Source organism: Balaenoptera musculus, chromosome 17 (assembly GCF_009873245.2).
Source record: "Balaenoptera musculus isolate JJ_BM4_2016_0621 chromosome 17, mBalMus1.pri.v3, whole genome shotgun sequence".
Taxonomy (NCBI): domain Eukaryota; kingdom Metazoa; phylum Chordata; class Mammalia; order Artiodactyla; family Balaenopteridae; genus Balaenoptera; species Balaenoptera musculus.
In genome coordinates, this window is record NC_045801.1 from 48,159,118 (window position 1) to 48,173,574 (window position 14,457).

Consider the following 14,457-nt stretch of genomic DNA (forward strand, 5'->3'; position numbering starts at 1 on the left):
ATACAGAGTGAAGTAAGTCACAAAGAGAAAAACAAATACAGTATGCTAACACATATTTATGGAATCTAAGGAAAAAAAAAAAAAAAGGCCATGAAGAACCTAGTGGCAAGACGGGAATAAAGACACAGACCTACTAGAGAATGGACTTGAGGATATGGGGACGGGGAGGGGTGAGATGTGACAGGGTGAGGGAGTGTCATGGACATGTATACACTACCAAATGTAAAATAGATAGCTAGTGGGAAGCAGCCGCATAGCACAGGGAGATCAGCTCGGTGCTTTGTGACCACCTAGAGGGGTGGGATGGGGAGGGTGGGAGGGAGGGAGATGCAAGAGGGAAGAGATATGGGAACATATGTATATGTATAACTGATTCACTTTGTTATAAAGCAGAAACTAACACACCATTGTAAAGCAATTATACTTCAATAAAGATGTTTAAAAAAAAAAAAAAAACCAAATGTCAGAGAAAATGACCAAAAAAAAAAAAAAAAAGTAACAATCCAATAGATTGCAGAAAAGGAAGAAATATAAGCAAAATATCATAAATAAAAGACAAAAATGATAGAAGGAAATTTATCAGAAACTAGATTACATAAGAAAAGAAATTAAATTATATAGTGCACTATATATATATATAGATATAGATATAGATATAGATATAGATATATATGTATATATAAAGGAATATAAGTTAGAAATATTGAAAATACAGAAATAAAAAAAAGATTTGCTAGCCAAATACTAAACAAAAGAAAGCTGGTATAGCAATATTAATATCAGGCAAAATAGAATTTAATTAATAAGAATTAATAGCAACCATTAATAGAAATGATATCAGCACATAATGATAAAAGAAAAATTTCACTAAAAGTATAAAACAATTTCACTTACATGAAATGACAACACAGTTTCAAAATATAGGAAACAAATATTTATTTTATTGCAAGGAAAAACATTTAAATCCATAATTATAGTAGAAGATTTTTATATACTTCTCTCATTAGGCAAAAATTAGTACAGGAACTGAAGATTTGAAAAATGTATTATTGTACTTGATATAAGAGATATATATGAGCCCAATTAGTAGAAAACTTATACTCGTTAACAGCACATGTGAATAATTTATAGTTATTTTCCAAATACTAGACCAAAAAGTATGTCTTAAGGAATTCAGGAGAATTGTTATAAAAACATTCAATATCATAAAGTTAATTTGGAAAAATAAAATGGATTAAAATGAAAATCTAAACATAAGTCATTATCTCATCATCTAAATATAAATATTATTAATATCTGATATATAGATATTAGTGTTTTTACGCAATTTGTGGCAGAGACTACTACATGTTTCCAGAATCCATTCTCCTCGCTCACATTTTCCCTTTAGTAATAGACCATCACTCCTCTCCCAAGTGTTTTTTTTTTTAATTATTAGCACCTTTAATTATTATTTATTTGTTTATTTTTATTTTTTTGGCTGTGTTGGGTCTTCGTTTCTGTGCAAGGGCTTCTTCTAGCTGCGGCAAGTGGGGGCCACTCTTCATTGTGGTGCACGGGCCTCTCACTATCGTGGCCTCTCCTGTTGCAGAGCACAGGCTCCAGACGCGCAGGCTCAGTAGTTGTGGCTCACGGGCCTAGTTGCTCCGCAGCATGTAGGATCTTCCCAGACCAGGGCCTGAACCCACGTCCCCTGCATTAGCAGGCAGATTCTCAACCACTGCACCACCAGGGAAACCCCTCTCCCAAGTTTTAAGTGGACATACGGCTTCCCAGGTAAAGACTATTTTCAGCTCCCCTTGAATCTTTACTCCTGTGTGAAATATGTGAGTTAGCTGATGAGCTAACTTCGGCTGTAAAGTTGCAGATAATACCCTAGTTAGGGATCTGTGAACCCCTGAATGCAGTTTGCAACAGTGTAGGTGTGTGGTGTGTGTGTGTGTGTGTGTGTGTGCATTTTTCTGAGGTGAGGGACCATAACTTGCATCAGATCTGTGAACCTCTATTTTCAAAAATAAAAAAAGAAAACTGTGCCCTAGAGGATCATGGAACATCAAGATAGGAGAAATATTTGGGTTCCTGAAGGACTTCATGGGTTCTAGTTGACTTCATGTCTAGGTATATGTGGATGTTACATGAGTGAAAAAATAAGCCTCTATTTTGTTTAAATCATTGTGTTTTGTGGTTTCTTTGTTACAGCAGTTCAGTTTGTACCCTAAGAAATAGTGAATATTTAATTTATTTTATTCTAAATATAATCATAAAGCTATATTTTAGAATCTGATTTTAAAATTACCATAACATGAACCATTCTCTACATTGTTATGTTGCATACAGTTCCATTATATAGAGACCATAATTTAAAGATATTCCTTTTGTTAGAAACAGGCTGCTTCCAATTTTTCTGTTGTAAACATTGCTGAGTTTATAAACATTGCTGAGTTGCTAAATCATTGTTCACATTTGTGATTATTTCTTTAGAATAAATATGTGGAAACAAAATGGCATTTTGATTTGTTAAAGGCCTGCTGCTATTTACTTCATTTTATATTAATGTCACTAAAGATTCTGTCATGTAGCTAGTTTTATCCCATACCATCAATTAGATATGCTCTAATTTATGCCCCAATGCTTACCCCACTCCATCAGTTTATCTAAAAGTAACTTAAAACTGGCACAAGAATCCTAACTATACAGCACAATAATTTCCCCACCAACTCAGAAGAGTGAAATCACATATTCTCTAAGAAATAAATTAATGTCATTTTCTTGATCCAACATGTTATATTATCTACTGTCCTTATTGTTTTGTGTTTTATATTTAAAGTTAAGATTCTCTTTTATCATGAAATTTCTTAGAAATATAATTAAGCTATTCTTTGCTAATGCAGAATATTTAGGAAAAAAAACATAAACACCCTTACAATTTTAGCCCCTTCTATAATTAATTGTTAAACATTAGCAGTAAGTTTGTTAAAATGTATTTAGTGTATAAAAACATATCTACTTCAACTGCAGATTCAGTAAGAAAAATCATAAGAGAAAATTTTAAAAAATAACTTGGAATTTCTTTTAAATTTTTAAAAATAAGTATTTTTTCAATTTTTATGTTTAATTAAAATGGTTCTGCATATTTTATCATATTTAGATAAAATGGAACCAAAACAAGGGATGATTATTGCATTTTAATAATTATTAAAACATCAGTTTCTTATTTTAAATAAAGTACTATGTCTGAGGGATCTCTTTTCATTTTAATAAATTTGGAATGTGGGTATGGGAAAAAGGAATTGGAAAATATTGACTCAAGGAGCACAATGGGAGAACAGAGTTGCTCACTTTCTTCTTTACAGTCTTCAACAATAAATAGCTACTAGTGACCTTCATAACAATCAAATTAAAAAAGATTAAAAATGGCAGAAACCATAGAGATTTTCTTGCAAGATTTTTTTTTTTTTTTGGCAAGCATGGAAAATGGGGCTTGTACTAAGATGTTTAATAATAATGAAATTAGTTAAAATTGAATCCTAAATTTAAAAATCTGGTCACTAGTTCTTTCATGAATTCAATCATTTATTCAAGGAATAATTGACAACTGTGAAAAGCATTGTTCTGTAGGAGAGACAATGTCCAGAAATAACTATAGTTTAGGGTAGAAATTATGAATGTCATATATAAGAGGAAGAGAACAGCCCACACTGAGGGGAAAAGAGAAGTGATGTTTGCAATACACTTTGAAAGACAGGGAGCTTTTAAATACCCCAGAATTTGAGATGAACAGAATGTGCAAAAATATTTTTGAAAAAAGAGTGGGAACTACATGGGAACACTGAGTTACTCAGGTGAAATGTCTTTTTAAAAATATTTATTTATTTTATTTTATTTATTTTCTTATTTTTTTGGCTGTGTCAGGTCTCAGTTGCGGCACATGGGATCTTCGTTGAGGCATGCAGGATCTTTCATGGCAGCACGTGGGCTCCAGGGCACGTGGGCTGTGTAGTTTGTGGCATGTGGGCTCTCTCATTGAGGTGTGCAAGCTCAGTAGTTGTGGCACGTGGGCTTAGTTGCTCTGTGACATGTGGGGTCTTAGTTCCCTGACCAAAGATGGAACACGTGTCCCCTGCATTGGAAGGCAGATTCTTTACCACTGGACCTCTAGGGAAGTCCCCATGTGAAATGTCTTAATTCGCCATAGACTAGGTGGTTTATAAAAAAGAGAAATTTATTTCTCATATTTCTGAGGCTGGAAATCCAGGATCAGGGTGCCATCACAGTTGGATTCTGGTGAGATGCCTCTTCTGATTTGCAGACTGCTGACATCTGGTTATATTCTCATATGGAGGCAAGCAGAAAGAGGAAGCAAACTTTCTTGTGACTCTTATAAGGGCACTAACCCCAATCATGTGGGCTCTACTTTCATGACTTCATCTAATCTAATTACCTCCCAAAGGCCCCTCTTCCTAATACCGTCACATCGGGCATAGGGTTTCAATATATGAATTGGGTGGGACACAAATATTCAGTTCATGAGGGGAATGTGGTAGATGTGAGAGGAGCAGTGAGGAAGGAATTGGGGCAAAAAGTATTCAGCCAGATTATGGAGGGCTTGAATGTCAGGTTAAGGATTCTGGCTAAGTTCTATGAGTGCTTTCAGGAATTCTACCCTATTATTGCTATTACCTGACATATTCTACTAAAAAACAAACCAAAATACATGAAAAGATATTTTATTCCTTTATTTTTATGTTTAGCAATTTTGCTTTCTAAATTATGACAAACCAGTGGGACAAAGATTGGTTTTAAACACAATATCCAGACAAATGATACAGATGAACTTATTTGCAAAGCAGAAATAGAGACACAGACATAGAGAACAAACATATGAATACCAAAGGGGAAAGGGGTGGTGGGATGAACTGGGAGATTGGGATTGACATATATACATTACTATGTATAAAATAGTTAACTAATGAGAACCTACTGTATAGAACAGGGAACTCTACTCAGTGCTCTGTGGTGACCTAAATGGGTAGGAAATCCAAAAAAGAGCAGAGATATGTATATGTATAGCTTATTCACTTTGCTGTACAGCAGAAACTAACACAACATTGTAAAGCAACAATACTCCAACAAAAATTAATATAAATAAATAAATTAAATAACTGTGAAACTGTATAACAAAATAAAACAATATCCACAATATGGAAAATAAGGCTGATAAATAATGGAGTTATGGTTTTAAAGTAAACGTGATTGAAGGAAAGATGGCAAAATAAGTAGGAGGAAGAGACTAAGCTGAAGAAATTTACGGGAAATTTTTGACAGCAATGAAATATCAAATATTTTTTGAACACATTATATGTTAAGATTTGTACAAGGTACTGATTGAGTTATTTAAAATGATTTTTTAAGGTATGAGCTCCCTCATGTATATATTCCCCACTAAGGTAGTCAGTCTGAGGTAAAATTGGAAATTAGACAATCACTCAGCACCAAATGTCAGAAAGAGTGTGGACTTCCCTGGTGGTGCAGTGGTTAAGAATCCGCCTGCCAATGCAGGGACACGGGTTCGAGCCCTGGTCTGGAAAGATCCCACATGCCGTGGAACAACAGACAAATAAACAAATAAAATAAATTAATTTAAAAAAAAAGTGTGGTGTTTGGTGTACTGACTTTGGGTTTATGCCAGAGTTCTGGCACAAAGTTGTATGATTGTGGGAAGTCACTGAAATGTTCAGATCTTCAGTTACATTGTCCTTATACTTATCTTTATAACCTTATATAGGGCAAAGACTACCTGTTATACCTCCCTCCTGGGTCATTGGCACTCTCCAATACAATAATGCAGGGGAAAATGAATTTAATCTCATTATTCTTGTTCCTCTAAGAATTTCATCTCTCCCCAATTGCATATCTTGGGTTCTACTCCTTGATCCTACTGTCCTTTGGTTGACACAATCATTTTGGAAAATATTTCCATTAAAATATTAAAGACTGAGAAGTCCTGAAGTTCTGAGCATATAAATTGTAATGGTGTAATTTCAATCACCTTAACAGGATAAGTACTTTATCTTCTTGGTTTTAATCTCTCCACCTGTATGATTAAATAGTTTGCAAATTGATTACACAGAAGAATCACCTGATGAGCTTTCAAAAGTATAAATTCCTGGGCCCAATCCCAGACCAATCAAATCAGAACTATAGAAAACAATCATGGAAGGTAAGAATATTTAAAATGACTAATGAAAGGCTGCAGTTCTAGTTATAATTACAGACATAGATTTTGTCTATAAAACAGTAGAATTATACAGTGCCAGTTTTTAAAAGCTCTCTAGATTTTCTAGATGCACTGTTTCACTTATTTTCTCTGATTCTCACTTAAGGTTGTTGTACTTAACTTCAAATGGAAACTAGGCTGTTGCCTACTACACATCATACACTCCACATAATATCTTTATTAAGAAGAATAATAACGATATTCATAGCAGTAATAATAAAAAGAAAAATAATAAACATATTTGATCAGTACAGTGTGGCTATTTTGGGGATAATAAGGTGCAATATAATATCAAATTAGTGGAGGAGCTTCAAGATGGTGGAAGAGTAAGACTTGGAGATGAACTTCCTCCCCAAAAATACATCAGAAATACATCTACATGTGGAACAACTCCTACAGAACACCTACTGAACGCTGGCAGAAGACCTCAGACCTGCCAAAAGGCAAGAAACACCCCACGTACCTGGGTAGGGCAAAAGAAAAAAGAAAAAACGGAGACAAAAGAATAGGAAAGGGACCTGCAACAGTGGGAGAGAGCTGTGAAGGAGGAAAGGTTTCCACACACTAAGAAGGCCTTTCGTGGGTGGAGACTGCAGGTGGCGGAGGGGGGAAGCTTTGGAGCCACAGAGGACAGCACAGCCACAGGGGTGCGGACGGCAGAGTGGAGAGATTCCCACACAGAGGATTGGTGCTGAGCAGCACTCACCGCCCCAAGAGGCTTGTCTGCTCACCCGCCAGGACAGATGGGGGCTGGGAACTGAGGCTTCGATTCAGAGGTCAGATCCCAGGGAGAGGACTGGGGTTGGCTGCGTGAACACAGCCTGAAGGGGGCTAGTGCATCACAGCTAGCTGGGAGGGAGTCCAGGAAAAAGTCTGGACCTGCCGAAGAGGCAAGAGACTTTTGCTTGCCTCTTTGTTTCATGGTGCGCGAGGAGAGGGGATTAAGAGCGCTGCTTAAAGGAGCTCCAGAGACTGGCGCGAGCCATGGCTTTCAGCGTGGACCCCAGAGACGGACATGACATGCTAAGGCTGCTGCTGCTGCCACCAAGAAGCCTGTGTGCAAGCACAGGTCACTATCCACACCTCCCATCCCGGGACCCTGTGCAGCCCACCACTGCCGGGGTCCTGTGATCCAGGGACAACTTCCCCGGGAGAACACATGGTATGCCTCAGGCTGTTGCAACATCACTGTGGGCTCTGCTGCTGCAGGCTCACCCTGCACTCCGTACCCCTCCTTCCCCCCGTCCTGAGTGAGCCAGAGCCCCCGAATCAGCTGCTCCTTTAACTGCTCCTGTCTGAGGGAAAAACAGATGCCCTCAGGCGACCTACACACAGAGGCAGGGCCAAATCAAAAGCTGAACCCCAGGAGCTGTGAGTACAAAGAAGAGAAAGGGAAATTTCTCCCAGCAGCCTCAGGAGCAGCAGATTAAATCTCCACAATCAACTTGATGTACCCTGCATCTGTGAACTACCTGAATAGACAACGAATCATCCCAAATTGAGGAGGTGGACTTTGGGAGCAACCATATATATATATTTTTCCCTTTTTCTCTTTTTCTGAGTGTGTATGTGTATGCTTCTGTGTGTGATTTTGTCTGTGTAGCTTTGCTTTTACCATTTGTCCTAGGGTTCTGTCTGTCTAGTTTTGTGTTTTTTTTTTTTTTTTTTAGTATAGTTTTTAGTGCTTGTTATAATTCGTGCATTTGTTTTTTTTTTTTTTTTTTTTTTGGTTTGGTTGCACTCTTCATTTTTCTTTCTTATTTTTTTATTTTATTACATTTTAAAACTTTTTTAAATAATTATTTTTTATTTTAATAACTTTATTTTATTTTATTTTATCAGCTTCTTTCTTTTTTTCTCCCTTTTATTCTGAGCCATGTGGATGACAGGCTCTTTGTGCTCCAGCCAGGTGTCAGGACAGCTGAGCCTCTGAGGTGGGAGAGCCAAGTTCAGGACACTGGTCCACAAGAGACCTCCCAGCTCCACATAATATCAAATGGGGAAAATCACCCAGAGATCTCCATCTCAATGCCAAGACTGAGCTCCAATCTACGACCACCAAGCTACAGTGCTGGACACCCTATGCTAAACAACTAGCAAGAAAGGAACACAACCCCATCCATTAGCAGACAGGCTGCCTAAATTCAGAATAAGGCCACAGACACCCCAAAACACATCACCAGACGTGGACCTGCCCAGCGGAAAGACAAGATCCAGCCTCATCCACCAGAACACAGGCACTAGTCCCCTCCACCAGGAAGCCTACATAACCCACTGAACCAAACTTAACAACTATGGACAGACACCAAAAACAATGAGAATTACAAACCTGCAGGCTGTGAAAAGGAGACCCCAAACACAGTAAGTTAAGCAAAATGAGATGACAAAGAAACACACAGCAGATGAAGGAGCAAGGTAAAAACCCCGCAGACCTAACAAATGAAGAGGAAATATGCAGTCTACCTGAAAAAGTATTCAGAATAATGATAGTAAAGATGATCCAAGATCTTGGAAATAGAATGGAGAAAATACAAGAAACGTTTAAAAAGGACCTAGAAGAAATAAAGAGCAAACAAACAGTGATGAACAACACAATAAATGAAATTAAAAATACTCTAGAAGGGATCAATAGCAGAATAACTGAGGCAGAAGAACGGATAAGTGACCTGGAAGGTAAAACAGTGGAAATAACTACTGCAGAGCAGAATAAGTAAAAAAGAATGAAAAGAATTGAGGACAGTCTCAGAGACTTCTGAGACAACATTAAACACACCAACATTTGAATTATAGGGGTACCAGAAGAAGAAGAGGAAAAGAAAGGGACTGAGAAAATATTTGAAGAGATTATAGTTGAAAACTTCCCTAATACGGGAAAGGAAATAGTTACAAGTCCAGGAAGCACAGAGAGTCCCTTACAGGATAAATTCAAGGAGAATATAACTATCAAAAATTAAATACGAAGAAAAAATATTAAAAAAAAGCAAGGGAAAAAAACCAAATAACATACAAGGGAATCCCCATAAGGTTAACAGCTGATCTTTCAGCAGAAACTCTGCAAGCCAGAAGGGAGTCGCAGGATATATTTAAAGTGATGAAGAGGAAAAACCTACAACCAAGATGACTCTACCCAGCAAGGATCTCATTCAGATCTGAAGGAGAAATTAAAATCTTTAAAGACAAGCAAAAGCTAAGAGAATTCAGCATCACCAAACCAGCTTTACAACAAATGCTAAAGAAACTTCTCTAGGCAGGAAACACAAGAGAAGGAAAACACCTACAATAACAAACCCAAAACATTTAAGAAAATGGGAATAGGAACATACATATCGATAATTACCTTAAATGTAAATGGATTAAATGCTCCCACCAAAAGACACAGACTGGCTGAATGGATACAAAAACAAAACCCATATATATGCTGTCTACAAGAGACCCACTTCAGACCTAGGGACACATACAGACTGAAAATGAGGGGAAGGAAAAAGATATTCCATGCAAATGGAAATCAAAAAAAAGCTGGAGTAGCAATTCCCATTTCAGACAAAATAGACTTTAAAACAAACACTATTTCAAGAGACAAAGGGCACTACATAATGATCAAGTGATCAATCCAAAAAGAAGATATAAAAATTTAAAATATTTATGCACCCAACATAGGAGCACCTCAATACATAAGGCAAATACTAACAGCCATAAAAGGGGAAATCGACAGTAACACAATCATAGTAGGGGACTTTAACACCTCACTTTCACCAATGGAGAGATCATCCAAGATGAAAATAAATAGGGAAACACAAGCTTTAAAAGATACATTAAACAAGATGCACTTAATTGATGTTTACAGGACATTCCATCCATAAACAAGAGAATATACTTTCTTCTCAAGTGCTCATGGAACATTCTCCAGGATAGATCATATCTTGGGTCACAAATCAAGCCTTGGTAAATTTAAGAAAATTGAAATTGTATCAAATATCTTTTACGACCACAATGCTATGAGACTAGATATCAATTATAGGGAAAAATCTGTAAAAAAATACAAACACATGGAGGCTAAACAATACACCACTTAATAACCAAGAGATGACGGAAGAAATCAAGGAGGAAATCAAAACATATCTGGAAACAAATGAAAATGAAAACACAACAACCCAAAACCTATGGGATGCAGCAAAAGCAGTTCTAAGAGGGAAGTTTATAGCAATACAATCCTATCTTAAGAAACAAGAAATATCTCAAATAAACAGCCTAACCTTACACCTAAAGCAATTAGAGAAAGGGGAACAAAATAACTCCAAATTTAGCAGAAGGAAAGAAATCATAAAGATCAGGTCAGAAATAAATGAAAAGGAAAAGAAGAAAATGATACCAAAGATCAATAAAACTAAAAGCTGTTTCTTTGAGAAGATAAACAAAATTGATAAACCATTAGTCAGACTGATCAAGAAAAAAAGGGAGAAGACTCAAATCAGTAGAATTAAAAATGTAAAAGGAGAAGTAACAACTGACACTGCAGAAAAACAAAGGATCATGAGAGATTGCTACAAGCAACTATATGCCAATAAACTGGACAACCTCGAAGAAATGGACAATTTCTTAGAAATGCACAACCTTCTGAGACTGAACCAGGAAGAAATAGAAAATATGAACAGACCAATCACAAGAACTGAAATTGAAAATGTGATTAAAAATCGTCCAACAAACAAAAGCCCAGGACCAGATGCCTTCACAGGCCAATTCTATCAAACAGTTAGAGAAGAGCTAACACTTATCCTTGTCAAACTCTTCCAAAATATAGCAGAGGGAGGAACACTACCAAACTCATACTCCGAGGCCACTATCACCATGTTACCAAAACCAGACGAAGATGTCACAAAGAAAGAAAACTACAGGCCAATATCGCTGATGAACATAGATGGAAAAATCATCAACCAAATACTAGCAAACAGAATCCAACCGCACACTAAAAGGATCATACACCATGATCAAGTTGCGTTTATCCCATGAATGCAAGGATTCTTCAATATATGCAAATCAATCAATGTGATACACCATATTAACATATTGGAGGAGAAAAACCATATGATCATCTCAATAGATGCAGAGAAAGCTTTAGACAAAATTCAACACCCATTTGTGATAAAAACCCTCCAGAAAGTAGGCATAGAGGGAACTTACCTCAATATAATAAAGGCCGTATATGACAAACCCACAGCCAACATCATCCTTAATGGTGAAAAACTGATTTCCACTAAGATCAGGAACAAGGCAAGTTTGCCCATTCTCACCACTATTATTCAACAAAGTTTTGGAAGTTCTAGTCACAGCAATCAGAGAAGAAAAATAAATAAATAAAAGGAATCCAAATCAGAAAAGAATTGAAACTGTCACTGTTTGCAGATGACATTATACTATATAGAGAGAATCCTAAAGATGCTACCAGAAAACTACTAGAGCTAATTAATGAATTTGGTAAATTCACAGGATACAAAATTAATGCACAAAAATCTCTTGCATTCCTATACAATAATGATGAAAAAATCTGAGAGTGAAATTAAGAAAAACTCCCATTTACCATTGCAACAAAAAGAATAAAATATCTAGGAATAAACCTACCTAAGGAGACAAAAGACCTGTAGGTAGAAAATTATGACACTGTTGAAAGAAATTAAAGATGATACAAATAGATGGAGAGATATAACATGTTCTTGGATTGGAAGAATCATCATTGTGAAAATGTCTATACGACCCAAAGCAATCTACTGATTCAATGCAATCCCTATCAAATTACCTCTGGCATTATTCACAGAACTAGAACAAAAAAATTCACAATTTGCATGGAAATACAAAAGACCCCGAATAGTGAAAGCAATCTTGAGAAAGAAAAACAGAGTTGTAGGAATCAGGCTTCCTAACTTCAGACTATAATACAACGCTACAGTAATCAAGACAGTACGGTACTGGCGCAAAAACAGACACATAGATCAATGGAACAGGATAGAAAGCCCAGAGATAAACCCACACACATATGGTCACCTTGTCTTTGATAAAGGAGGCAAGAGTATACAATGGAGAAAAGACAGCCTCTTCAATAAGTGGTGCTGGGAAAACTGGACAGCTACATGTAAAAGAATGATATTAGAACACTCCCTAACACCATACAAAAAAATAAACTCAAAATGGATTAAAGACCTAAGTGTAAGGCCAGACACTATTAAACTCTTAGAGGAAAACATAGGCAGAACACTCTATGACATAAATCACAACAAGGTCCTTTTTGACCCACCTCCTAGAGTAAGGGAAATAAAAATAAAAGTAAACAAATGGGACCTAATGAAACTTAAAAGCTTTTGCACAGCAAAGGAAACCATAAACAAGATGAAAAGACAACCCTCAGAATGGGAGAAAATATTTGCAAATGAAGCAGCTGACAAAGGATTAATCTGCAAAATTTACAAGCAGCTAACGCAGCTCAATATTAAAAAAACAAACAACCCAATCCAAAAATGGGCAGAAGACTTAAGTAGACATTCCTCCAAAGAAGATATACAGATTGCCAACAAACACATTAAAAAATGCTGAACATCACTAATCATTAGAGAAATTCAAATCAAAACTACAATGAGGTATCACCTCACAGCAGTCCGAATGGCCATCATCAAAAAATCTACAAACAATAAATGCTGGAGAGGGTGTGGAGAAAAGGGTACTCTCTTGCCCTGTTGGTGGGAATGTAAATTGATACAGCCACTATGGAGAACAGTATGGAGGTTCCTTCAAAAACTAAAAATAGACTTACCATACGACCCAGCAATCCCACTACTGGGCATATACCCTGAGAAAACCATAATTCCAAAAGGCTCAGGTACCACAATGTTCATTGCAGCTCCATTTACAGTAGCCAAAACATGGAAACAACCTAAGTGTCCAACAACAGATGAATGGATAAAGAAGCTGTGTCGCATATATACAATGGAATATTACTCAACCATAAAAAGAAATGAAATTGAGTTATTTGTAGTGAGGTGGATGGAAATAGAGTCTGTCATACAGAGTGAGTCAGAAAGATAAAAACAAATACTGTATGCTAACACATATATATGGAATCTTAAAAAAAAAAAAAAAGGTCATGAAGAACCTAGGGGCAAGACGGGAATAAAGTCGCAGGCCTACTAGGGAATGGACTTGAGGATACGCGGAGGGGGAAGGGTAAACTGGGACAAAGTGAGAGAGTGGCAGGGACATATATACACCACCGAATGTAAAATAGATAGCTAGTGGGAAGCAACCGCATAGCACAGGGAGATCAGCTCGGTGCTTGGTGACCACCTAGAGGGGTGGGATATGGAGGGTGGGTGGGAGGGAGATGAAGAGGGAAGAGATGTGGGGATATATGTATATGTATAACTGATTCAGTTTGTTATAAAGTAGATACTAACACACCATTGTAAAGCAATTATACTCCAATGAAGATGTTAAAAAAATATATCAAATTAGTTATATTATAACCCCCATTGACTGATAAAGCAGAATGGATGAACATATCAGACTTGGCTTTACAGAACCCAGTAGGCCTCAAAGTGTAATTCTGAGGGTTTTATGGTTTTTACTTGTAATATGGAAATCTTAGCCTACCTATGCCTTAATTGTTATGCTTAATGTGTATGATATTGTTATATAATAAGAAATATATATTTGGTCTTCATCTCTGGTTCCTGGCACAGAGCATCAAAACCTTTGAAATTTATTTAGTGATGGGGTTAGAGGAAAGTTCTTTGTTATTCATAATAAGCCCCTTTCAACCACACCTGTCTTTAAGTTAATAAGGTGCCTCTTGGTGGGCTCCTAGATAGCTTCAGGATAGAGGGTGGCTGCCAGAGGAACCAACAATGTGAGTAGAGGATTAGAACTTTCAGCTCTTCCTACCTGACCTCCAGGGAGGCTAGATAGGCTGAAGATTGTGTTAATCCCCAGTGGCCAATGATTTACCGAATCCATGAATTGATATCTCCATAAAAAGCTAGACAGCAGAATTGGAGAGCTTCCAGGCTGGTGAACGTGTTGAGGTGCAGGAAGAATGGCTCACCCAGAAAAGGCAGGGAAGCTCTGTGTCCCTTCCCCCATGTCTTACCCTATACGTACATCTCTTCCATTTGGCTGTTCATGAATTATATCCTTTG